The 26,765-nt window shown below is 46.2% G+C and overlaps 1 long non-coding RNA gene and 1 other non-coding gene across 2 annotated transcripts; one reads left to right on the top strand and one right to left on the bottom strand.

Annotated features, from left to right (window-relative positions):
• The first annotated feature begins 286 nt into the window (after positions 1-286).
• Positions 287-1,495, top strand: LOC147002954 (uncharacterized). The gene is made up of 4 exons (XR_015047862.1): positions 287-506; positions 649-760; positions 865-1,010; positions 1,092-1,495. It is a non-coding gene; the product is annotated as an uncharacterized LOC147002954 (long non-coding RNA).
• Positions 1,496-8,233: 6,738 nt separating this feature from the next.
• On the bottom strand, positions 8,234-8,340 carry LOC115031689 (U6 spliceosomal RNA). Its single transcript, XR_003837348.1, has one exon. It is a non-coding gene; the product is annotated as a U6 spliceosomal RNA (small nuclear RNA).
• Between the last annotated feature and the right edge of the window lie 18,425 nt (positions 8,341-26,765).

The raw sequence follows: 26,765 nt of genomic DNA on the forward strand, positions 1-26,765 counted from the left end.
CAACTGCCGCCACGCCCCTGACGACCGCCTCTGCTACGCCCCCAAGCAAGGCTCTTCCAGTGTCCATTGGATCACCCAGCCGCCACTCTATTTGTTCAGCGCGCTTGTTGCGTCTATATGGTAGCCCATTGGTCAGTAGGACTGCTCCTCAAGGTGGAGGCGGAGATTCTTAGCGGGCAATTCTCCTATAATTGGTTACTTTTGATGTCTTTAGCCAGTGGGCCTAGATGCTATTGGGTAAGGTCCTCCCCGAGGGGCGGGATAAGGGGAGCCTGCTAAAGGATGGGTTATGTTTGATGGTTGATGATACGGAGTAGAGGAGAGGGCCTATTGTGATGGCTTTCTGAGTTCTGGGCCAGAAAGGTCCGGAGTCTTATAGAGATGAACTGGGGAAAGAGATAGCCCAGCCGTGGGGTTCTCAGCACTGGTGTGCCCAGGAAGATGAACCTGTAGCTCAGGACGCAGGTGTTTGAAGTGTGGAGTCCTAACTTAGTAGAGCAGAGGTGGTGAGTCACTAAACCAGAAAGCAAGAGGTGGAGGCGACAAAGAGGTGGAGGCAGCAAGCAGCCTTTGACCTCTTTCAGCTAGGGAAGTGGGTGGGAACATGCAGGACTTTATGGACCTGTTATGGTCCCTATGTTCTTTCAGCTTTTAACCAACCCTTGTGGTTGGAGGCCACTTGGAAGAAGTGACCTTTGAAGTCAGACTGCAGTCTTGGCCGTGCCTTTTAGCCTTTTAGAGTTCTCACTGACTATATTTGGTAAGTGCTGGTTGCTGATAGAAGATCAGTACAGTGCGTGGTGTTCCACCGGTGTTTATCAAGACTCGCTATTCATCACTCACCCTCTCCATCCATGCACCTAGGCTGGGTTCTACCATTTTGTGAACCTGAGGCTCCGTTCGCAACGGCACGTGCCTGATGGAGAGAATACTGACTACCCGAAAGGGAACTCCAGTGAGGCAGCCACCGACACACTGCCAAGGCACGCAGTGTGGCTCCAAGAGAAGAGGCAAGAGACAGAAGGAACACATAGCCAGAGGAAGGAATTTAGATTTGAAGCAATGCTAAATTTTCTCTTAATACATTTCAGGACCCTGACAAGGAAAGCATGAGCCAACTCAAGGAGGAGGAGCCAGCACCGGTCTCCTGTTATTCCAGCAGGAAGCCGAGACAGGAGGATTGCTTTGAGTTGAAGCTACATAATGAGTCCTCCTCTGTCACAATGAAGCCTTGTCACAAACAAACAAAGCAATGTGAGCAAGTAGCAGCCTTTGAAGGCTGCTTAGTGAGGATCCAGAAGTCCCTCTAAAATATCCCTCAGACTCCCCCATTTCTCATTTTGAAGGTATGGGACACCCCAGAGTGTGGACGGAAATAGACTCTTGGAACTGCATTAAACCCCAGACCTTTCAAAGCACCCATAACTGTGGGACAGTAGAGAGGAGGAGAGGCTCCATTGCTCTTCGGTTTTCCCCCAGTTGTCATGTTACCTCAATAAAGTTTCTCCTCAATATTTATTTATTCCTCTGTAATCTGCTCTCTCTTGACAAAGAGAAGGCCAGGCTTTGGTAGCAAAGGATTTCACTGAGAAACAGCCTCCCCCATGGTCATGTGTTTTCTTCTGCTGAGATGGTTTAGACCATGAGAGATGAGCTCTGGGTTTGTCATCAGATAAGGATATTAACCAACTGGATGTAGTCACCTCACTAATACACAGGTACCAAAGCATTGTGTGGTTGGAGAGCCATAAGTATGCACAATTGTTCATTAAAACGAAAGTCTTAAAAATGGGGAATGTATATAAATAGATTTGCTGCCAGTCGAGAGAGAGTTGTATTCATGACTGTGGGTGCAGGCGTGTGTGTGTGTGTGTGGGTGCACACACTTGGTTCTGAGCTACAGCTTTCTGGTTCTTCCCTTTAAATAGAGTTGGTTGGTGGCTATACACAGGGCTGCACACGTGCTGAGGAAGCCGGCTCAGCCTGATATGGGTCTCCTCCTGCCTGTGAGTGCTGAGGCATCATCTCCGGCCTTGGGATGGCTGTGGTGACTCCTGGGATCTCAGATGAGTTCGCTAGTTTGAATCCCAGCCACAAAGGGGACTGTTTGCAGTGAATGGCCGATACCTCACCACAGTAAAAGTAGGTTTTCCCTCCTGTATCAGGAAGGTAGGATCGGCCAAGACATCTGTCCAGCTTAGGAATTCTCAAAGGATGAGTCACTGAAGCTCCAAAAGCGAGCAGACAAAGCCCAGGCAGAGGCGGAAGCTAGGAGGACGGGTACCTCTCCTTTTTGGCTGGGTGACTTAAAAAAGGATCCATTATAATAAGCTCACAGCACTGTTCCCCTGTGTGTCTCCACCGCTCTTCCAGGGCTCTTGCCATATTCTGTTTAATCATATTATTTCACTTTATAAAGCATCCCTGTGGGAGGTCATTCAGGGGGCAAAAATGGCCTCGTTCGCCTTCAAGTTTCACAACCTCCAGGGATTGTAGACTTAGTGAGCCTTGGCCTGAGATACTCAGGTGCCAGAATATGTGTGTAAAGCTGATTTGAGAATGAATTTAATTGAGAATGCAGGAGAACTGGAGGTGCGGCTCAGCCCATACTGCTTGCCTACGGATCGCAAAGCCCTGGGTTCCATTCTCAGCACAGGATGGACCTGATGTAGTCAGGCATGCACACTTGTAATCCCAGGACTCGGGAGGCAGAGGTAGGAGGATCAGAAGTTCAAGATTACATAGAGACAGTGTGTTCCTCTCTACTCTCGTTCTGTGGTGACCCTGCTCATGCTCTACGGTGGCCCTGCTTACAGTCTCCGGTGACTGATGCTCCGGGACTTCACTCGTGTGGAACTGGGTCTAACTCAGAACCTCTCAACAGGATTTGACCTGAGAGAAGCTAAAAAGTACACGACACGGGAAGAGGGGAGAGCTGTATTATGGACTCTGCTCCGCCCAGCAGCTTCCTAACCTTGTCAATCATTGGAGGGTCTCAGGGAATGACTGAGAGCAACCAGCTTTGGAATCTCTGTTGTGGTCGCTTGAGCTCTGGTTCCACCCTCCTCAGCTTTGTGGCCCTGGGCAAGCACAGTGACTTCCTGTGCTGTCCTTTTCTTTATCACTTGCAGCCAACTGTAATATGCTTCCCCCTCTGGGGCCCTATGACTAAGCAGATGAGTTTGTAATGGACAGTGTTTCAAGCAGACCTGGCAAAGGCCAGGCTCTGAAGAAAATTTGTAATGGTTCTAAGAGGGGCCGCTGAAGAGCCTTTCTTCAGAGTCCAGCTTCTTTTCTGAGTTGTCTTCCTGGTGATCAAATGATTTTTAGCATACACATAAGCATGGACACATGTGTGTATGTAACTTGGATGGTCTGCAACGTGTGGCCTTCCCACTTCAACCTTCCCAGAGCACTGCCACACCTACCCTCTTTTGCTGTGGATTATCTGAAGACCAGTCAGAGGATTGTGTCAAGTTCCGGGGGATTAAACCTCATCATCTTAATCACCGTGAGGGCAATGGGGGAGGGGGAGGGGCCGAGAGAGCGATACTAGAGGCTGCAGTGTGGATGTTGAGTCTGGGTTCCCCTGACAGCCTGACATGAGACAGACCAAGGAATGCAAGGTTGTTGGTTACTGTCACACCCTGCGCTGCTCATGGGTAGTTTAGCTTCAGAATGCACGCTGTGCCTCCCGGCCAGCTTCTCATTGATCGGGCTGACTACCTTGGTTTAGTAGCTCTCAGGCCCAGTGTGGCAATGGTCAATGAAGCCAGTGGAGGATGCAAGTCAGGGACCTGGTTCCTTTTGATGTTAGAAAAAGCTTCCAGCTGGCTGGAAGTAGTGGTGGGAAAATAACCGATTTGGTTTGTGCTGTTTCCTTGATCCACATGTAAAGTTGGCTAGAAGAAGATGTTGGAGTGGGAGCCTGGCCGTGACATGCTCAGTGGGTAAAGCGCCCACTGTGCAAGCCTGAGGACCTGAGTTTGATTCTGTGTCAACTGGAGCGGAAAACTGACGCCACAAGGTTGTCTTTTGGCTTCCACATGGTGCTTTCCCATTATGTGTGTGTGTGTGTGTGTGTGTGTGTGTGTGTGTGTGCACACGTGCGTGTGCCTCCCACACACCAAAAAAATTAAATTTTAAAGTAAAAAAATAGAATATCCTAAAAATGATAAAGATAAAATCTTGATTAGATAGTTTTGGGGGAAAGTGCAATAGTGACTTTTTGTTGAGGTGACTCAAATGAGATGATAAATATTGCAGTGATACTTATACATAAGACCCGGCATTGAAAACACTCATGAAACTCACCCGTACACACATGTACATACACATGTATATACACACATGTACACATGCACACACATGTATACACACATGCATACATACATGCACACATATACAGATTTATGCACAAAACACACATGTATATACATGCATGTGCACATACATGCACATATATGTATACACACATGCATACATACATATACACATTTATGCACAAAACACACATGCATATACACACGTGCATATACATGCACATATATGTATACACACATGCACACACATGTATATGCATATACATTTGCCTACTCGCACACACACATACACACACACACCTTGAAGGTGTTCCAGACTATCAGATACATTAAAAAAAGTATCAGACAGGTAGGTGATGTCTCAGTCACAAAACATTTCTCTTCCTGACATCATATTTAATTACAGTAATAAAAATCGACTGCTCTCCACTATTAATTCCAAAGAAGTCAGTAAAATGTGCATTAAATAAGTGCATTGCAAATCCTTTCCTACCAAAATTCATGTGATCAAGCAATATTAAAGCTACTTAAAATCCCTTTAGAGACCCATATATTGTTTTTATCATATTTTTAATTAACCAGACAGTAAACAGTTTACTGAGCAATGTATTTTCAGTGCTAGAGAGTTGGACTGAGTGTGAGTGATAAGGCAAAGTCCTGTCCCCATGTGGGTGGGGATATAGGACAAAGGGGATGTCCTAGAGACACCTGCAAAGACCAAGCAGCAAGCAGCACTGTGCAGTCTGTGCTGCTAATCTTTATTCATAAGAGGGAACAGTTGCTTCTGGTTTGGGTTTATGGAGATTTGAGCTGCTGCTTAAAGGTCCCCAGGGTGGATTTGGATGGGCAGTGGGTGGCATTCCACGTGGTAAAGGCAGCAGCTACAGAGGCCTCTGGGTGGGAGAACTCAAGACAGCTTGTCCACAGTGGAATCCGAGTGGGGAATTGGCAGGAGTGATGAGCAGATGGGCCAGTGTAGAGGCCTGTGAATGCCTTCACCCGAGTTAACGCTTTACCTAGCACCCTGTAGGGCTTGCAGCCCCTATCTCCAGGCATCCACATGCCTCCTTCATGCTTCTGTCCTTATCTCTGTATTCCCTTTTGTAACTTACAAATGCAGTATGTTGATTCATTTCTTAAAAATCTCTTTTCACGCAGGGTCTTTTTAGCTAGTGGAGGCTGGATGTGAACTTGTGAGTCTACCTCAGTGACCTTATTTGTTTGTTTGTTTGTTTGTTTAGACATCTATCTATTTATCTATCTATCTATCTATCAAGGAGGAATGTTGAGATAAGTTGCTTGAAGGAAGCAAATTATTATGACCGAAAGAAACATCATGGTAGTTTGAATTATCTCAGACACTCCTCACTGCTCTAGGGTCACCCTTTTTGGGGTATCCCTCTTCCGGAGGATTACATTTGCAACTCCACTGACCTTATATTTAGTCATGTGACTTGCTTAACTACCAGAACATGAATGGAACCGACCCATGTCACTTCCAAATGGGAGTTTGAAGACCCACTATCTTTTCCTTCCATCTGGAGACTAGCAGTGTTTCCAGTCACAGCTGTTCCTGAGCCTGGATTCCAAAGCCAAGTTACAGCTGACTCACAACAGTGAGTGGATAACAGGCATGCACCATCATTCCTGGCTTTTGGCTTTGGCTTTGGCCTTGGCTTTGGCCTCTCTCTCTCTCATATGTCTGTGTGTGTGTGTGTGTGTGTGTGTGTGTGTATAATCTATCTTTTTATCTATCTATCTATCTATCTGGCCCTGAGCTCATTTGTTATATCATCCTCAAATCCAGACATGCTACCTTAAAAGTTAAACTTGATTTACATAGAGATTGTATACTGAAACAAAAAAACAAACTGAATGTCTACGGATGGAGGAGTGGGTAAGAAAAGTGAAATTCTGACACACACACACTACAACACTATGATCTTTGAGGCTGTTATGCTGAAAGCAATAAGCCAATAAGGATAGAGCAATAACTATAGATGAGAGCAATAAACTATAATGTTCCCGTTCTATGAGGCACCTAGAGGTGTCAGATTCAGACACAGGAAGTACAATAGGACATGGGGAGAGGTAGCGGGAGCGAGGTTCAATGGATGCCTGGTTTCAGTCTTGGGAGAGGGGAGTGTTCTGTAGCTGCGTGGTGGAGATGGTTGTTCCTGAGGTAAATATTCTCAATACCAGTGAACTGTACACTCATGAAAACACATGAGGGTGAGGTCTGCGACATATTAACTGAAGAGACTCTCAAGCACCGTCACCACCATGAGGAACACGAGGTGGTCAATCTGTGTATTAAATAAAACCGAAAGGAATCAGGTTTAGCTTGTAGTACACACGATGAAGTTGAAGAGCACGCGCTTGATATGCGAAGGATCTATCTGAATTCAGCTCTAGGCTATAGCGTATCTGTTGGTCATGTGAGCCCCACTGCCTTCCGCCATAACTCAAAACAGGATCCATGTCATAACACTGGACGATGAAATACTGCAGATAGTGCCCACTGTGGGGTAAGTACCCTGTCAGTGAGAAATCTTTATTGTCATGATTTCTTCTTCTTTCTTCTTCTTCTTCTTCTTCTTCTCCTCCTCCTCCTCCTCCTTCTTCTTCTTCCCCCTCTCTCTCCCCCTTCTCTCCCCCTTTCTCCCCCTCTCCCTCTCCCCTCTCCCCTCCTCTCCCCCTCTCCCCTCCTCTCCCCCTCTCCCCTCCTCTCCCCCTCTCCCCTCCTCTCCCCTCTCCCCTTCCTCCTTCTCCTCCTCCTTCTCCTTTTTGAGACAGAATTTCATGTAGCCCAGGGTAGCCTCAGATTCCCTAGGAAGCCAAGGATGATCTTGACCTTCTGATGTCCTGCCTCCGCCTCCTGAGTCCTGGGATCCCAGGTGCTTTCCATCAGTTCAGTTTTCTATGATTTTGGGCACGGAGCCCAGGGCTTCATGCAGATGTGGGAAAGCACTGTATTCACCTACTGAATGTGTACAGTTCAGTGGTCCTTAGAGTAATCCTAGTGTGTAACCAGCACTACAAGCAATGCCACATCATAGTTCCTTTAAAAATAACCTGTTTCAGGCTGGTGAAATGGCTCAGCAGGTAAAGGCCCTTGCAGTTAAGCCTGAAATTGTAAGTTCAAGCCCCAAGGCCCACATGGTGAAAGGAGAGAGCTGACTCCTACAAGTTGTCCACAATTTCCACCACATAGATGGATAGATAGATAGATAGATAGATAGATAGATAGATAGATAGATGATAGTTGTCATATTACAAATGAACACCACTGATAACAATTAAAAATAAAAACCTTTGCTTGTCAGTAATAACTTCCCATCTCCTGAATGCTTACCCCCATCCCTGCACTTATTAATCTTTCTGTATTCACAGGTTCACCTATCCTGGAAATTTCACATACACGGAATAATATATGTCATTTGTGACTGTCTTTCACTTTGTCAAAGTTCATCTACATCATAGCATGTATTTTTTTACTACTGAGTTGGGGGAGGCCTTGAATACTCTAGATGCAGATCTGCGTTCCTCAGCTTTCCATCTCTGTGGCAAATACTGAGATAAATCACGTAAAGGAAGAAGGTTTATTTGGCGTGAGGTTTCAGTCTCTTGATCTAAAGCTTTAGGCTTGCGGCAGGGCGGACTGTCATGAGATACGTGTTTTGTTTTGTTTTGTTTCTCCTGAAATTTTCTTTTTTTTTTTTTTAAAGATTTATTTATTCATATGTAAGTACACTGTAGCTGTCTTCAGACACTCCAGAAGAGGGAGTCATATCTCGTTACGGATGGTTGTGAGCCACCATGTGGTTGCTGGGATTTGAACTCCAGACCTTCAGAAGAGCAGTCGGGTGCTCTTACCCACTGAGCCATCTCTCCAGCCCAAATCGAGATTGCAAAATATGGAACGCTTCACGAATTTGCGTGTCATCCTTGCGCAGGGGCCATGCTAATCTTCTCTGTATCGTTCCAATTTTAGTATATGTGCTGCCGAAGCGAGCACCTGAAATTTTCAATACACTGTCTTTTCATTATGATATGTCGTGAGAACGTTCTTTTTTGGTTGAATCCATCAGATGTCCTGTGTGCCCCATGTATCTGTATTGGTGTGTGTTTTTTATTAGTTTTGGGAGGTTTCCTTCTATGATCTTTTTTTGTTTGTTTGTTTTGTTATTTTAGTTTTTTGAGACAGGGTTTCTCTGTATAGCCCTGGCTGTCCTGGAACTCACTTTGTAGACCAGGCTGGCCTCGAACTCAGAGATCTGCCTGCCTCTGCCTCCTGAGTGCTGGGATTAAAGGCGTGCGCCACCACCACCTGGCTCCATCTATGATCTTGTTGAAGCTGCTGACTTGGAATTCTCCTCCCTCATCTGTGCCTGCAATCCTTGCTGTCTCACACTTCTTTGTTTTGTTTTGTTTTTAACTGCATTCCTTGCTTATTTGGTCTAGATCCCCTGTTTTATCTTTGAGTCTCAGTATTTTGTCTTCTGTTTGACTCATTCCACTTGTAAGGTTTTCCTTTGAGTTTTCTAATTGAGTTATTGATTTGTTTGTGGTTTTTTTTTTTCAATTCCATTTTCATTTCAGCTTGAGTCCCCATCAGTGTCTGTATTTTCTTATTGAATTCCATTCTCAAGTCTTGGATTGTCTAAGTTGCTTTTCTCAGCCTTTTCTGGGTGTTTTCTTGGGCTTCAGTCGAAGCTGTATTTCCCTTAAATTCATTCTCCTTCATCCCATTGAGCTGTTTCTTGAGTCTTCTTTAAACTCCTTGACCGCTCTGATGAAAGTTAGTGATTGTTCTTCTAAATTCTGCATCCTGGGGTTCATCTAGGACATTCTCCTTGGCAGACATTTCAACGGAACTGCTAGGTTTGGGAAAGAAGAAACCGGCTTGATCTTCTGTACTGCTGGCATTTCTGCAATGAGATCTGGGCATGTGGGCTTCTGTTGGTTCTGAGTCTGTTATTGACAGAGCAGAGTGGGGCAGAGAGAGGATGCGCATGTATGTCAGACCTAGAGCTTGGAAATGGACTGAAGTGGACAGTAAGGTAGACAGAGGGTACTGGGCTGGTAGACAGGAGGGGTTTCCTGATCCAAGCCTGGGGTGTGGGGATAGATCTGACTGGGTGGAAAGGTTGACCGTGTTGTAGGAGAGGCTTGTGGATTAGGGGATTGGTAAGGAGGGTCCTAGCAGATGTCTAGAGATCCTTTGCAATGCAGGCAGGGGAGGCAAGACTAGGCCAGGGCACTGTATGTGGGTCCCAGGCTAGATCTCGTGGGTTGCAGAAAGTTAAGGGAAGGAGAAGGTCAAGGAGACTCAGTAGGTCCTGGGGGAGGAGCTAGGATGTCTGGTCTTACCATTGTTTTGGAGTCTTAAGCTAGTAAGTCTGCTATCTGGAAACTCAACAAGTCTGATATTTGTCTCTTGTTCCTCTTCTTCTTCCTCCTCCTCTTCCTCCTCCATGTCTTCAGTGGATGTCAGATTTCTGTCTTTTCCCTGTTAACTATAACAGTTTTTCACTGAAAACTGTCTATTTTAGGTAATATAACAACTTTAGATTTTATTTCATTTTGGTTTTTGAGACAGGGTCTTTCTATATAGCCCTGGCTGTCCTGGAACTTCCTACATAGACCAGAGTGGCCTTGAACTCACGGGGATTCACCTGCTTTTGTCTCACATGTACAGGGATAAAATGTGTGGGTCACTAAGCCTGGCCGGACTTGTTGTTATTGTGTTTGCCTACTTTATCTGTGGAGTGGTTTAGCTGGATAAGTCTGATGAAGTCTCTTTCTCTTACAGCTGGTGGGTTTAGATGCCACTCCTCGAGGCCTGCAGACCTGGGCTTGGGCAGTTACCTTGGGATGACAGTGGTCTTTTGGTTTTTTTTTGAGACAGAAGCTAGCTCAGGATAGCTTCAAATTAGCAACAGACCTTTAACCTCAGCATCCTGTGTATGGGGATTGCAGGCATATGCCCCAACCCCTGACTATTTATTGTGTATTCTTGTTGCTTGGAACTTGCTATGTAGCCTCAGCTGGCTTCTAACAACTCAACTATCCTCCTGCTTCAGCCTCCCCGAGTCCTGGAAGTCCACACCCATACCATCGTGCCTGGCCCACACAGGTCTTAAAAGCCTCCTTTGCCTTGCTACCTTTTTTATTAAACTTGGCCAGTGGAATCATACAGACTGTTTGTCTTCACTGTGGCTTAGTGCTCTGTTGGTTTCAATCCTTCTCTGGTATAGAAATTGTTCTAGTCTTGCCCAGTCAACTTTAGCCCCTTTTGCAGATATAATTTTTTGGGTCTCGCTCTACGGAAGCTAGGGGGAGGGGGTTGACTGATGCATCTCATGATTCTCTCTGATGCTCTTGTAATTGGTCTGCAGTTGGACTTCTGTGTATGTGGTACTAAGGATTGAACCCAAGGCCTCACACATACTAGGCAAGTGCTACCTGCACCTCTAAGCTCTCCCCTCATCCCTACTTTAGCTTGCTCTAATAGAGGGGTGCCCAGCTCCTCTTAATTACTTCCTAACAACCTTTAGAGTTTCTGGGAGCATCCCCAGCTAAAGGTCCCCCAGTTGTGGGAGGTCCAGACTGTTGTGTTTGTTGCTTCTCTTCAGCAAAGTCTGTAGGCTGCTCTAGGGCCTGGGGACCTTGGGCAGGGACAGTGGCACTCCCCTATCTCAGTGACAACACTGCTTATTGGACAGGGTTTTCTTGGCTTGCCTCTTCCAGAATAAGTTCTGCCCTATAAGCAAACTGGGGCCTGGGTGGCTAAAGCTCCAGGTAATCTTCCACCATCCATGGTCAAAGTAGAACTCCCGCCTATGCAAGGCGGCAGGACTAGAAAGCCCGCCGCAGGCCACTCAGCCTACTTTGTCCTCATCAGAGCCTTTGCAACATGCTCCTCCCAGGGCCATACAGACACCCACTCCCAGCAATGAGCTGGAAAAAGAGGTCACTTGTGTTCTCGCTCTCACCACCCTCACCCCCCCTGGAACTGGAGTGGAACTTGGGGGACGGGATGTGGTTTGGCTCAGGGTCACTCACCCTCACTGCTCTTCCTGGGATTTAACAGATTTTCTTGCATCAAAGTTAATACATTTCCTGAATGCCCTTAGGACAATTTGCAGAGGCTTTAAGTGGTTGTGGTTCTGAGTTTTAAACAGTCTCTGCCTGCTGTGGGTGTTTCAGTGGGGAGAGAGTTCAAGGAACAGGTAGGAGCCACCATGCCGGAAGCCAAACATCTGGTTGCCTGGCCTGGCCTGGAAACACTGCTCTTTTATCTAGGTCACCCAGTAAGTCCCCTTGGGTGAGGGGACAGCCTGGAACCAGGTAGAAGAAATGGTGGGCTATGAGTTTACTATGAAGTGACAAGGGGGATGGGAGTAAAAAAAGGTACAGGAGAAAAAGAGGGATGTGTTAAGCTTAGGGTGTGGCATAGTGACAGAATGCTTGCCACTAGCTCTGCGTTCCATTCCCAGAAACACCAAACACATGCGCTTGCATGCACACGCACACACAACAATGCACTCACATACACATGTGCACACACAATACATGTGCATACACATGTACATGCACACACAATACACACAGTGATGTGACTATATTCCCTCACAAACTAAAGCTGGGACACAAGGAGAAAGGAAAGGTCAGAGATGATCCCAAGCTTGTCTGAAGGTAATTACAAGGAAGAGAGAGGCCAAGCCGATGCGGGGCTGTGGAGATTATGGTAACATGCATATTCAAAGGAGAAGGAGGCTATCGTGAAGTCACATATCTGTAATTTTTCAGGAGGCAGAGGCAAGTTCAAAAGGCAAATTTAAGGCTAGCCCAATCTACATAGTAATTTTCAGGGTCAAGAAAAGGGAGGGGAATGAAAGAGCAAATATGGAGTCTTGAATAGAAAGGCAGGAGAGAGACCAAGTTTTTTTTTAATTTTTAATATTTTTTATTACATATTTTCCTCAATTACATTTCCAATGCTATCCCAAAAGCCCCCCATAGCGCCCCCCACTTCCCTACCCACCCATTCCCATTCTGTTGGCCCTGGCATTCCCCTATATTGGGGCATATAAAGTTTGCAAGTCCAATGGGCCTCTCTTTCCAGTGATGGCTGACTAGGCCATCTTTCGATACATATGCAGCTAGAGACAAGAGCTCCGGGGTACTGGTTAGTTCATCATATTGATCCCTTTAGCTCCTTGGGTACTTTCTCTAGCTTCTCCATTGGGGGCCCTGTGATCCATCCAATAGCTGACTGGAGACCAAGTTTTGTAGATAGAGATTTGCAGGTATAGTTAACATAATACTTTGCAAATGCATCCATATACAAGAAAGCAGAAGCCAGGGGAATAGGTCAGTTTTAAAGAGAAACACAGTCAGATTCCCTTGAACCTGGAAGAATGGAACTTTTAAGAAACGGGCAGAGAGCAATGAAGAAGATCAAGAAGATAGCACAAGAAAGGCGGAGTACCAGCTGCCATTCACAGTGCACTTTCTGAAAGCCAATGTGGCTCTAAGACCTTTACATAACCCTCATATCTCCATGGAGCCAGTGTGGTTAATCCCCATTTACTGATAAAACTGTCCAGTGGTTGAAGTTATGTAAGTTATGTGCTTAAGGTTGCACCAGTGCTATGCAATGAGATCAAGATTTTTAAAAAAATAGGTTAAAATCCAGCTATCAAGATCATATATAAATCTCACTCCTAAGTATGAACCCAAAGAAACACATGTACAACTGTATTCATGGTAGGACCATTTAAAATAGCAGCCTATGACTATCAATAGCCCAAAGGTCCCTTGGTACCACAATGGATAAGCAAATCATGGTATATCCATATCCAGTAGATTATTATACAGCACTGAAAAAGAACAGACCATTGTTCTATGCACAGTGTGGATAGAATGCTGAACAAAAGAACTTGTCACAAAAGAGACCCATTCTATTTGACTTCCAGAAGGGTCCAAAGAGGCAAAAAGAACCCCTGGTGTGACATGGTCAGGTGACCTCTCCAGGGTAGGAGACACGGGGAGAGAGGGTTTCTGGGATTTATGCTGTCCTGTTCCTGAGCTGGCCTGTACTGTTGCTTAAGTTCGTTTGTGGAAATTCACCAAGCTGCACGCCTACCTTCAGTTCAGGTTCACTAGGTGTGCAGGTTAACACCCCCGTGACAAACAGCACAAAGCATGTCCTAGCCACCAGATGACCAAGACAGCAAAGGAAAGTGTGGAAGGTACACTGCTGACATTGTACACATGAGTTTAAGAGGCAGACCAACTGAAAGCCAGCCATGTGTGGGTCTTTTTTAATTCAGTCGAGCTAAAAACAGCACAGTCAGGAGGCTGCTGCCCAGTGGTACTGACTAGTGTGCGGGAGGCCTGGTTTCATCCCAGAACTGCACAAAAGCAAACAGACCAATGAAATACCTCAATGACTGGGGAATCTGAACGCTGCCATTTTGGTTGACACGGAGGTGTTTATTATAACTGTAATGATTTTTTTTTAAAAGCCCTTACATGTTTTTAGAGGCACATGCCGACATAATTGTGGATGACATGAATCAAAATTTAGCAATTTGTTTCAAAATCATGAAGATGTGCAATTGCGATGGAACAGGATTGGTCACGGGTTGGGCATTGTTGATGGTATGTGATTGTTACATGAGTAACATATAACAACTATAACATGGTTCTTACATATAGATTGAATGTTTTGTTGAAGGAGATTTTGTAGAGGAAGCAGGAGGAGAGGAAGAAAAGAACGGACTAACATCCAGCGTGTTGGCAAAGGAATGTATTCCTGTGACTTCATGCTTCTTCCTCTTCCTCCTCTTCCTCCTCTCCCTCCTCTTCCTCCTCTTCCTCCTCTCCCTCCTCCCCTCCTTCTCTTCTTCTTTTTTTGGAAAAAAAAAAGGTCTCACTATGTAGCCCAGGACAGTCTCTAACAGAGATGGGCCAGCCTCTGCCTCCTAAGGGCTGGGATTAGAGTCTTTAAACTTGCATTTCCTCTAAAAGAGACGGAAGACAGGAAACACACCTGGAGGAGGAGGGAATATCAGAATACAGAGCCTCTGAGTGCCTGTGGCTGTAGTTTGATCTCTGTCTCGACTGGATTGGTCTGGCAGATGTCACCATGCCATCAGACTTCTGCCATATATAGCTGTGGGATTGCTGTCCCCCTTGACCTGGCTTCTGGCTGCCAGGCCCTCCTGTTGGGAGCCACCCCTATTTCTTTCATTGTCTTCCTTTTGTGTCTACCAAGGGTCTCCTCCATCTACCTACCTTGGGTTCTATCTTTAGCCTTCTGCTCTTCCCGCTCCCCACCCCACACTCCCTCTGTCCCTTTTCCCAAAGGGCTTGCCTTTTTTTCTAGTGCCTCTGTAGCTAAGTCCTTAAAATGGGGGAGCTGAGAAGATGGCTCAGTGGCTAACAGTCTTGCTACCAAGAACTCCTGTAAATGGCAGCCGGGTGTAGTGGCCAGCCAGGACTGCTACTGTGCAGGAAGCAAAGATAGACAGGCTCCCTGGAGCAAGCTGGCTAGCTAGGCCCACTTCTGTGTCTGGAATCCGCCCCCACCACACACTTCTCCACCCAGAAAACTACTCATCCTTTGGTATGCTGCTATGAAATCCCTCCATTCTATGGCTTCCCACCTTCCTGTGGACTTCACTCATTCAATCAATACTCCATACTCACGTGTTCAGTTAAAGTCGTTTATCTGTGAGGCCCTGTGCTGAGGCAGAGTGTCAAGGGCGAGCACCCACATAATTCAGACCTTACGTCACAGTTCCTATCTCACCAGTAATATTGACTCATTTATGTAATATATGCTCTCGGGCTCTCCCCTTGGGGGTCAAGGATGGTACATTACTCATCTTTGTACTTCAGTGATAGGAGGCGACAAATCATGCTTTCTTCATTGATTTGAAAGAGAGTAATTGCTGAGAAAATGGCTTTGGCCAAACACCCTTCATCGTTTTTTGTTTGTTTGTTTGTTTGTTTGTTTTTTAGGAGTTTCTGAGGCAGTGTAGGGCGAGAGACGAGAGGAACAAGGCTTTTCTGCCAGGGCTTCGACACAGTTCTAGGTCACTTGGTTGAGAAACTCATTGGTGAGCGGAGGCAGGATATGGGACAGCAGCAGGACGAGAGTTCGGCAGGAATGGCGCTGTTTTTCATTTTCAGTTATTCTGTATCCCACCCTGCCAGGGCCTCATAGACACTAGGCAGGTGTTCTGCCATTGAACTATACCCAAGTATTTCCAAATCCAGAGACATGCTAGCAGAGATCCATCTAAGGTTCTGATGAGCATAGACAATGACCCAGAAGCAAAATGACCATAGGGCTCTTCCGATACCAGCTGTAGGTGAGCCTTGAACAGGCCCAGGGACAACCCTGTGAAAATGGCTACTTGCTGCTGTTGTTTGGTTATAGTTTTGTTTGTAATGTTCTCACTTATGTGGAAATTAAGAACAAAAACAAGCAAAACATTTGATAACAGGCAAGCAGATTGCAGGCCTGAGGGTTTGCCTCATGCCGATCCTCTGGACTTCTATTTGAAATCCACTGACCACTTGCATAGGAGAGGCCCAGAGTAGTTCCATGGTTGGCACTTGGCTACAATGTTATAAACACCCAGGAAGTTGTTAAAACAACAGCCCAGGGCCTCTCTCCCAGCTTTTCTGATTTAACTGGAACTGGGCCCGAACACAGGGGTCTGAGTGGCTTAAATTCCCTAGAGGAAGTCTAACACCTGAAGGAAGGAATTTGTCAGAGTCAGCCCTGAGCTAGGACGGAGTTAAGCAGACACCTACTTGTTCCCATGGAGTTTCTCAAAGTTGGGTCCCCAGAGCAGCAGCATCAGAAATACCACATTTTTCGTGGGGCCTGTTGAGCCAGAAAGCCTGAAGTGGCCTATAAATCTGGTTCAACAAGTCCTCCAGGTGGGCCAAGCTGGAGGACCACTGACTTATTACTTAGTGTGAGCCACAAAACTATAGCATCTATTTCAGGTTGTTAGAAATGCAGTTCCGAGGCCGGGCGTGGTGTCGCACGCCTTTAATCCCAGTACTTGGGAGGCAGAGGCAGGTGGATTTCTGAGTTTGAGGCCAGCCTGGTCTACAAAGAAAGAAAGAAAGAAATGCAGTTCTGGGGCCTTGCCCCAGATCTGCTGAATCAGAAAGGGTGTTTGGCAAGATCCTACAGTGTTTCTGTGTTTCATACATGTCTGAAAGTGTAAGACGCTTGGCCTTGGACCAGGGACATAGAACATAGAGAGATAGATAGATAAATAGATAGATGTCTAAACAAACAAACAAACAAATAAGTCATGTGCCCTGGAACAGTAGCATCATATTTGTGCACATATTTCATTGACCATAAGTAAATCATGTGACCAATTTGACATCCTTAAATGGAGCAAGCCTTTACAATCAGTATTATAGAATCTATTATATAGAAAGCAAGAAGGCCAGCTTCAGGTCCCCAGGAGTGCATATGTTCTTTTTAGGACGGTGTAGATGGACTTTCTGAGAGGCAGAGCCAGGGGGACTCAGCATAAGTCCTTTCAGCTGAGACTGAGGGAATCCCTCTCCACCAGGAGCAGCACTAAGACCTGAGCAAGAGACAGCCCCACTCCCGTGATGTGGGCTGCTGAGCCGGCTCTGTGGATAATGGCTCTCGTTGCCAAGTCTGATGAGATAAGTTGGTTTTCTAAAACTGACATGCTGGAAGAAGAGATTCAAGTTGGCCTTGGATCTCCATGAGTGTGCCATGGCATGTGTGCACTTGCTTGCTTGCTTGTGCCCCCCCCCCAACACACACACTATATTCTTTTAAAGAGGCACTTTGTAATGTCAGGTCTGTGACAGCCCTGTCCGCCATTCTTTATTGTCATCTCCCATCCCTAGTCCTCCCCGAACAATCGCCTTTCACTCTTGGCTTCAGCACCACGCCTCCACCCTTTGTACCTGTTGTGAGACTCTGGACTCAGAGTCTGTTTCTCTGATTGAGAGGGAATGTCAACTCTCTCCTGTGGGAAAGGTGAGCTGTTTTGCAAGAGAAAAACAAATATTTGTGACCAAGGAGGAATGTTGAGATAAGTTGCTTGAAGGAAGCAAATTATTATGACCGAAAGAAACATCATGGTAGTTTGAATTATCTCAGACACTCCTCACTGCTCTAGGGTCACCCTTTTTGGGGTATCCCTCTTCCGGAGGATTACATTTGCAACTCCACTGACCTTATATTTAGTCATGTGACTTGCTTAACTACCAGAACATGAATGGAACCGACCCATGTCACTTCCAAATGGGAGTTTGAAGACCCACCATCTTTTCCTTCCATCTGGAGACTAGCAGTGTTTCCAGTCACAGCTGTTCCTGAGCCTGGATTCCAAAGCCAAGTTACAGCTGACTCACAACATGCTTGCTTTGTGAGTGGAAGAGAACTGGAGTGGTGAGCCACCAAGGTCTCAGGGATGTTTGTTATCGAGGGATAACCAAGCCTTCCCTGCCTGGTATGAGAGTAAATGAACGAGGCCACAAAATTCTAGGCTAAGCTCAAACTCACCATCTTCCTGCTTCAACTTCTCAAGGACTAGAATTACAGATGGATATCACCGTGATAGCTTTGTTTGATGCCCCCTCCTCCTCTTTCTGTTTGATGCCATTTTTATGAAGTCAATAAACAGTCCAGACTATATTATTTAGGAACAAATGTTGGTTGACACAACTATAAATAAAGCAAACACTTGAATAACTCAGGAGAAAGTGTTTGCATCCGGGAGGCACAACCGGGGAGTTTTACTCTGCGTGTGTTTTATATATACTGTTTTTGTATGAGTGACACAATTAAAAGAGTTTTATTTTAATTTCCTGTGTATATGTATGTGCCTGCAATCTGTTATGTGCACCACACACATGTAGTGCCCGTGGTGACCACATGAGGGCGTCGGATCCCCTAGAACTGGAGGTAAAGGCAGCTGTACGCTATTTGATGTTCATACTGGCAACTGAATACAGATCCTCTAAAAGAGCAGCAGATGCTCTTAACCACTGGGCCATCTCTCCAGTGGTGGGAGGAACACACATGTGTCTTCATGTCCTGGACTCTTGCCCAGTCCCCAGGACCCTGAACCTGGCTATCTGTGTGGCTGCCCTGAGGCGTACAGTATGGTGTAGTGTGCTGCCCTGGGATTTCCCAGGCACAATCATAACAATTCTGGGTGCTTGCGCTTACGTTTGTGGGAAACTTTTCTTGGATCCTAGCTACCAGCTGGTTTGAAGGAACCCAAACTAGCCCGTGTGGAGAGGCCACATGCGGAGACTAGGAGTAGGTGTTTGGGCTGACAGCCCAGCTGGGGCTTCAGCCAAGCCAGCAGACATGTGGGTGAAGATGCCTGCAGATGACTGTAGCCCCCGCTGCTGAGTCAGTCTTGGCTTGGGGCAAAAGTTAACCACCCCTTCTAGTTCTTGTCTGACTTCCTGACCTGAGCCCTTCAGCATATCAAATGGATTTCATGAGACCTAAGTTTTATATAGTTTGTTATCAAGAGAGTTTGACCTGTGCCCATTAGACCCGCACAGGTGAGTCCATCCATGTTCTGACAAACCACGGTCAGTGTAGAACATGAGAAGCCAAACGTGCACGTGGTACTCCGAAAGAAGCCCACCACAAAGATTCAGGATCTCCAGTTAGTCCAAGGGAGACTCCCCAAGAGAGTGGGTTGGTTGCTACATGATCCCAGCTCTTGGGAGGTGGAGGCAGGAGGATCGTTAGCTCCAGGACAGCCTAAGATATATAATGAGACCCTCTCTAAGAAAGACAAATGTGACCATCTGAAGTCATGGATTGCTTCTGTACATGCAAGCACTCACACATGTATGCATATCTGTACATGTGCGTGCACATGCACACACACACACACAGAATTTGTGGGTGAAGAATCCCATGGGAGTTTCTTTCATTTACATATCTATCCATTTGCTGAAGAATTCTTTCATTTGTCACACAATTGCTGAGTATTTATGAAGAGACAGACCCTGAGATCCCTCTATTCTATGATGTGCCACTTCCAGAGGTCAGACAGAAGAGATTGGACAGTAAATGATGGGGCTTTTAGGGGGAGTGTTAGGCTCAGCTGCTATAGGGCCCTGTGCAGATACCATCCTCCATCCTCCACCCTCCACCCTCCACCCTCTGGTGTTAGAGTGGAAAGTCACGAGCCTCTAACCTTTTTGCTTCTTTGTTTATTCTAACCCTAATTGCTGTAAACACGGTGACATCAGAACATACTCATGTTTCTCAGATAGTACGGTGTCTGGAGGAGAGCGATGACTAATATAGTTGTGCTATCATATCAGTGTGCTCAGGGCTCAACTGAGGACACCAGAGCAAACTGTCTCAGCACAGGCTGCCTCAGCCACCCTGGTAGCCCACAGCTCCTTGGCTCCATCACCACAGGGCTCCGTTCCCTGCCAAGGCTCATGTGCAGTGCAATGTGCCTTTGTGCTTTTGCTCTCTCTTTGGCTTGGGAAAAGCCTCTAGTACCTGCCATTTGTTTGTGAGCAGGAGCTATCCTCCTGCTTGCCTCCAGGAGATAGGGCAGGAGATAAAGATGCCTGTGGTTGAATTGTATCCCATTTTAAAAAGTTTATATCTTGATCATTTTGGGGATAGAACCATTGCAATTGACGATAAATTAAGATATAGTCTTGCTGGCTTGGGATCACAGGCCTTCAGTGAAAGACAGATGTCTTTAAAAGAAGAAGATGAGGGGCTGGAGACACAGCTCAGTGGCTAAGAGCACTGACTGCTCTTCCAGAGGTCCTGAGTTCAATTCCCAGCAACCACATGGTGGCTCACAACCATCTGTAATGGGATCCCATGCCCTCTTTTGGTGTGTCTGAAGACAGTGACAGTGTACTCATATGCATAAAATATAATAAATGATCTTTTTTAAAAAAATAAAAGAAGAAAAGGAGATTTGAATGTCGACACTGATGTAGACTGAGACAAGGGGAGATGCCAAGTGATCACGTAGAGCAGGGTGAGGTATCTACAAACCCAACAATGCCAAGGCTTGCTGACAACCACAGAAGGGGAGCGAGGGGTGTGGCTATAGTCTTCCTGCACTGTAATGAAATGCCTGAAGCAATAAAATTATAAATAGGAAGGGTTTATTTTGGCTCATGATTTGGAGGTTCCATTCTATGGACCATGGGCAGGGTGGAACAAGGCAGACTGGGATCCTGGAGTGCCCTCTGCCTCTCCTACAGATTCCTTCCAGATGGAATTCGAGATGGATCAGGGGATATTCTCATGTGATAAAGTCATAGAGAAAAGTATGCTAACACAAGTTCAGGATAGTTGTCCTTATGGGAGAAGACGGAAGCAGCAGAAGGCTCCCATGATCTGAAGATGCACAAACATGGCTTTTTATGTTATTATTGACCCCCAAACCTACACTCCACCTTCTCAGGTATGGCTCACTCCTCAGCATGGATTCATGAGGGCTGCATCACCGACGAGTTTATTCAATAAAAATGTGTAAAGAACCAAGTGTTTCTTATGAGCACCCTAGTTAATTAACATAGACTCTATGCTTCTCAGAGTTCTAAGAGGCACGGGTGGGGCATGGTGGCGCAGGCCTGCAATTCTGCAGGAGGATTGTGAGTCTCAGGCCAGGCTACATAGTGAGACTTGGTCTCAACACCAACTTTAAAACCCCTAAATAAAGGCTGGGGAGGTGGTTAAGAGCACTGATTGCTCTTCCTAGAGGTCCTGAGTTCAATTCCCAGCAACCATATGGTGGCTCACAACCATCTGTAGTGGGATCCCATGCCCTCTTTTGGAGTGTCTGAAGACAGCGACAGTTTGAAGATAAGCTACAGTGTACTCACATACATAGAAATAAATAGATCTTAAACAAGGAACATTTAAATCCCTAAGTAATAAGGTTCCCATTTTATTTGGTGATGTAGCCATGGTAAGTGCTATGCTCTCATAAATAACGCTTTTAGGTGTGTCTCAGAAGATAAGCCTAATGAGACTCATTGTTCAAAAAAGGAAAGGAAAAGAAGGAAGGAAGGAGGGAAGGAAAGAAGGAAGGAAGGAGAGGAAAGAGCCATGAAAGTAGAAGAGGAAATAGCCTTGAAGAGAAAGGGCCCATGCGAGAGGAACAGGAGGGAGTAATGGGTGTGAATATTATCAAACTACATTATGATGTTATGTTTTATATGAATGTAGGAAAATGTCACAATGAAACCCATTATTTATAATCAACACGCGCCAATAAAACACCTTTTAAAAAATGTACTTTTACTTTGATATGGATTGATGACTTCAAGATAGAAAAAAAAAAAAAAGGCAAGAAACCTACTTTCACTGAGTGTACTTCAGTCCCTGAGTGAATTAATAAGCTGAGGTATCTGCCTCTGATGGAGCACTATTGCGCACTTAAAAGGAAGGACATTTGACTCTGCTAAGTGACTTTTCCTTCTGCCAAGTGAAACGGGCCAATGGCAAGGGGCACACACTGCTTGAGCCCACTTAGAGCAGTCTGACTCATGGAGACACAAAGTCGAATAATGTCTGTAGGGACTGGGAGCAAAGAGGGAGCCAGCGTTTGATGGATGTGGAGTCTCAGCCAGAGATGCCTGAAGAGATGGATGCTGCAGGATAGCACAGGTGCTCACTGCCACTCAAAGATAGCCACAGCAACATGTATGTTTTCTGTGTTTGGTTCCCAGCCACGGCCACCAAACAAAGCAGACCCCAAACTATGTATCTGTGTGTGTGTGTGTGTGTGTGTGTGTGTGTGTGTGCCTGTGCCTGTGTGGTGGAGGGCACAGGGAAAGAGCTGGAGGTATTATATGTAAGAAAAAGTCTGAGCAAGGCATAGTGTAATCTGGCACTTGTGAGGCTGAGGTAGGGCAATGGCCACGAGTTTGAAGCCACCCTGAGACCCAGTCTCAAAACAAAAAGCCCGACAGGATTTATGCCAGCTTGAAAGCAGTGGTTTTCACTGGTTAGGCTATAACCCGTAGGTTTTTCTCATTCACTCCTCCGTCCCTGGCTGACCTTGAAGCACCTGTCCTCCTTATTCAGCCTCCAGAGGGCCTGAGTTCTGGGTGTGTAAAGCCCAATGCGATGGAAAGGAAACCGATTTCTATCAGGACCAGCGATGGAGACTGATGAACAGCCTTGGCATTGTCAAGTGATCAAGACGTAAAATAAGAAATAAGTCACCATTATAAACCGAGAAATCAGCAACTACCAGAACCAATGCTGGGCTAGCTCTCACCCCTCTATGTCTACGTTACGGTCTGAGGTCTTTTGTAGCTCAGGCTGGTTTTGAGCTTTGTAGCTAAGGATGATCAACTTATAGCTTAAAATCATCTCCAACTTGTGATCCTCTGGCCTCCAGCTCCTGAGTGTTGGGATTATACACCTAAAATTATGCACCACCATCTCCAGTTTATGTGATGCTAGGGACCAAGCACAAGGCCGTGTACATGTTGAGCAAGCACTTTACCAACTATGCTACATTTCAGCCCTCCTCCCCACTATTGTCTAGTCAAAGTCTTAGAACCACATCACTCCTGGTTCCTTCCTAAAAGCCCATGCCAGCCAGGCGTGGTGGCACACACCTTTAATTCCAGCACTTGGGAGGCAGAGGTAGGTGGATTTCTGAGTTCGAGGCCAGTCTGGTCTACAAAGTGAGTTCCAGGACAGCCAGGGCTATACAGAGAAACCCTGTCTGGAAAAACCAAAAAAAAAAAAAAAAAAAAAAAAAGCCCATGCCAAGACTCCCCCACCCAACTTTATCCGCAGTGCACATTTCTTCTAAAAGCCCAAAGAACCTCCATATTCCTGAGTAGCCCTAAGGCTTCACATACCCATCCCCCCTGCATGTGCTTCTGCTCTGACCTCAGGACTCCAGCCAGCCATGTTTAGCTTTGATGCTTAAAAGGCTTCTGTCTTTCTATTTGTAGGTGGTCCTCTAGAACGCATGCTTTAGAAATGTCCCCTAGGGGACTTGGGATGTGCATCAGCTGATAGAGTGCTTGCCTAGCGGACAGTGCTCCGAGTTCATTGCATAAAGCTGGGCGTGATGGAGCATACATGTAACACTGTGGTTCAGGAGGAGGGTCAGAAGTTCAAGGCCATCCTGGGCCAGCTTGAGATATGTGAGACCCTGCCTCAAGCAAATAAAAACCTGCCCCTGGTTCTGACTCTAGTGGTATCTGAACATGGCGCCCATAACCTCTGCCTGTTCCCACCAAAAGTTCTCTTGCTTCTAGTCAGGGTGGCTTTGGCCTGACAACTATTGGGACGTAGAGCTGAATCTTGTAGTGACTGCTGTTCTGTACCCTGCTGGTTTTGCAGTCTTGCTAGACAGACACTTGTCGATCTGAACCCTGTCGCCTCTGACTGTCTGACTTCATTATTTTACCTCTAGGATTCTCTTCCTGGAATGTCTCCTCAACCAATGGGGAAAAATGTATGAAGAATTATTAACTTCGCCGGGCGTGGTGGCGCACGCCTTTAATCCCAGCACTCGGGAGGCAGAGGCAGGCGGATTTCTGAGTTCGAGGCCAGCCTGGTCTACAAAGTGAGTGCCAGGACAGCCAGGGCTACACAGAGAAACCCTGTCTCGAAAAACCAAAAAAAAAAAAAAAAAAAGAATTATTAACTTCATAGTTTAAATTTGAAGGGCAACAGAGGCCATCTAGAGTCCCAAAGCATATGTCCACTCAGACAGACCGAAGTCTATACATACTGTGGGTAGGATATAGTTAGGGCATGTTATTGTTTTGGTGGTCCTGGGAGGATGAAACTCACAACCTCAGGCACTGCTAAGCAAGGGTTCTAAACTATTGAGCCACATCCCCAACCCTTGAAGTATTATTAAAAATACTCTTGATCAAAATGTATATCCAATGTGATATCACTTGAAACAGTAGAGGACATAGGCAGAGAGATGTGTACTAAATTCTAAGTCTGCGTCTGGGTTGTGAGATGGGAGAGTCTTCCTGCCTCATCCTTGTCTGCACTTTTCAAATGCTCCATCGTGAGTGTAAATCTGGAAGACAGAAAATTAAAAGACTTCACACATACACACACACACACACACACACACCCTAGAGAAAACACCGGATTGAGAGACTCAACTGTGGGCCCTGATTAACCACAAGGCTTCCATACCCACTGAGGTGTCTTCCGGAAACCCAGCTACTCTGTCTTGGTCATGGTGTGAGAAGCCTATGCCTGCTGGTGTAGAGAGTGACTTGCCATCTGCTTTCTGACACCTCTGTTCTCCCTAATGTACAGGCAATGGTGCACAAACCTTTTGTACTGGGGAGTTAGGGTTCAGAAAGGGCCTTGGGTGGCGCAAAGGGAGTAGATGGAAGACCATTCTTTCTTCCTTTTCTTTTGAGACAGTCTCACTATGTAACCCCGAGGGCCTAGAACTCACTGTGAAGACAAGACTGGCCTCAAATTCACAGAGATCTGCCTGGTTTGATCTCCCCCGTTGCTAGGATGAAAGACACACACCACTGTGCCTGTCCAGACAAGCTCTTCAGTAAGAAGCTGCTATCTGAACCTAGGTCCTTCATGGTATGGAAAAGACTGTGTGAATGCCTAATTGAGTTGAGAGCTAATTGGCAAGGCATTGGCAGGTGTGCAGAGCTCATGAAGGATGCTGGTGCTTGAGGGCAACAGCTGACCTAAGATAGGGACAGGGAAGGGAGGTTTGCTTACAATATAGTTTTTTGTAATCCAGGCTGGCCTTGAACTCACTATATAGGCCCAGGAGAGTTGTCTTTGTAGGCCCGGAAAGGACCTGCCACTGAGGCAGAGATTCTGAATCTGGCTTTCAAGTGAGTGCAGCATACCCCCCTCCCACAAAGTCATCTGGGGGCCTCACTTACTCTAGCTTGGGGAATGGGGTCAGGGAGAGGAGGCACCCAGCCCTCAGAATTTTCCCTAGACATCTGAACTCCTGGAATTCTGTGTGGTGAGAGGCCACACCTCCTCATCACTCCCCCTCCCACTTCCTGCTTTGGAGCCCCCTTCACATCCAGTAATTGGCACCACACAAGAGTCAATGCATTGGCCAAGACCACAGCTGCCCTGGAAGCCTTTCTCTCTCAGTCCTCAACAAAATGTCCTCAAACGCAGCAACCTTCCGATCTGCAGAGGCCCACAGTAAAATGTGGGCAGAGGTGTCCTTTAAGGGCATAGAGTGTCGTTTCTCTCTCAGGGGACAGATAATTTTGGCCTTAATGCAAGCCTTCATCTGCCCCGTCTCCAGCTGATGGGAAGGCAGGCTCCTGAAGCAGCCCCAGTGAGAGATAAGAGCTCTTTGCCTGAAATGAAAAATTCATGAGGGAAGGCTAGTGCTAGGACACTTGGGTAGCCTCCAAGCGACCGACCGACTGTGCTTGTGCTCCGGGAAGATGGAAAGGAACTTGGAAAAAAAAAAAAAAAACAAATGGAAATTTTCTTTCCTCTCCAGTATCTCTCCTTCTGCTTCCCATCCATGTGGCCCCTCTCTTCTGCCTTTAGCCACACCTCTTTAGTTTCACCAGTGTCCATGTGCCAAGGACACATTCAGGAAGTAGGGTGGCCTCCCCACCCAGACCAACCACATGGTATTCATCCAACATCCTCAAGAAAACCATCCTTGAACTTTAGACAAGCTGGCTGGGCCCTGGCCACCTGTCACCCCAGACCTGGAAGAAAACCAAATTGACTATTGTCTGTGCCCCTGGAAGACACATACAAAATACTGTCTGTTCCAATCTCCTAGCCAAGAAATCGGATCAAAAGTCATGGAATGGATCGGGCAGTCAAAACTCACAAGTTAGGAAAGAGCCAAGACTTTATGGTCACCATGTTGAGGAGACAGAATTAGATGAAGGTAAGGGGAACGAGTAATGTTAGCGAGTTGGGGATGGAGAGATGGCTCAGTGGTTATGAGCATTGACTGCTTGTCCTGAGTTCAAATCCCTCCTACATAATGGCTCACAACCATCTTTAATGGTATCTGATACCTCCTTCTGGCATGCAGGTGTTCATACAAACACAGACTCATATACATAGATATATTTTTTTAAATCTCATCTTTTTAAAAAAATGGAGAATTGAACTCTCACAATAAATGGGCTTAAGAAACCTGCTAGTTGATGCCACAAAATGGTACCATGGTGGCAAGAGCCATTCAGAGACAGTGAGTGCTAGGCCAGGAGCCAAGCCTACCACAGGGGAAGTTCTCCACTCAGGGATGGGGAAGCTGCAGGCTCCAGATGAAGATTCGTCTGTTCTCTGCTTTGGGCCTCAAGCCAGAGGCAAACTTCCCTCCGAGACAGGAGAGATGTAATAGTGTGCATCTGGAATTCCAGCACTTTGGA

Source organism: Mus caroli, unplaced genomic scaffold, assembly GCF_978045245.1.
Source record: "Mus caroli unplaced genomic scaffold, Mus_caroli_1 scaffold_8, whole genome shotgun sequence".
NCBI lineage: Eukaryota > Metazoa > Chordata > Mammalia > Rodentia > Muridae > Mus > Mus caroli.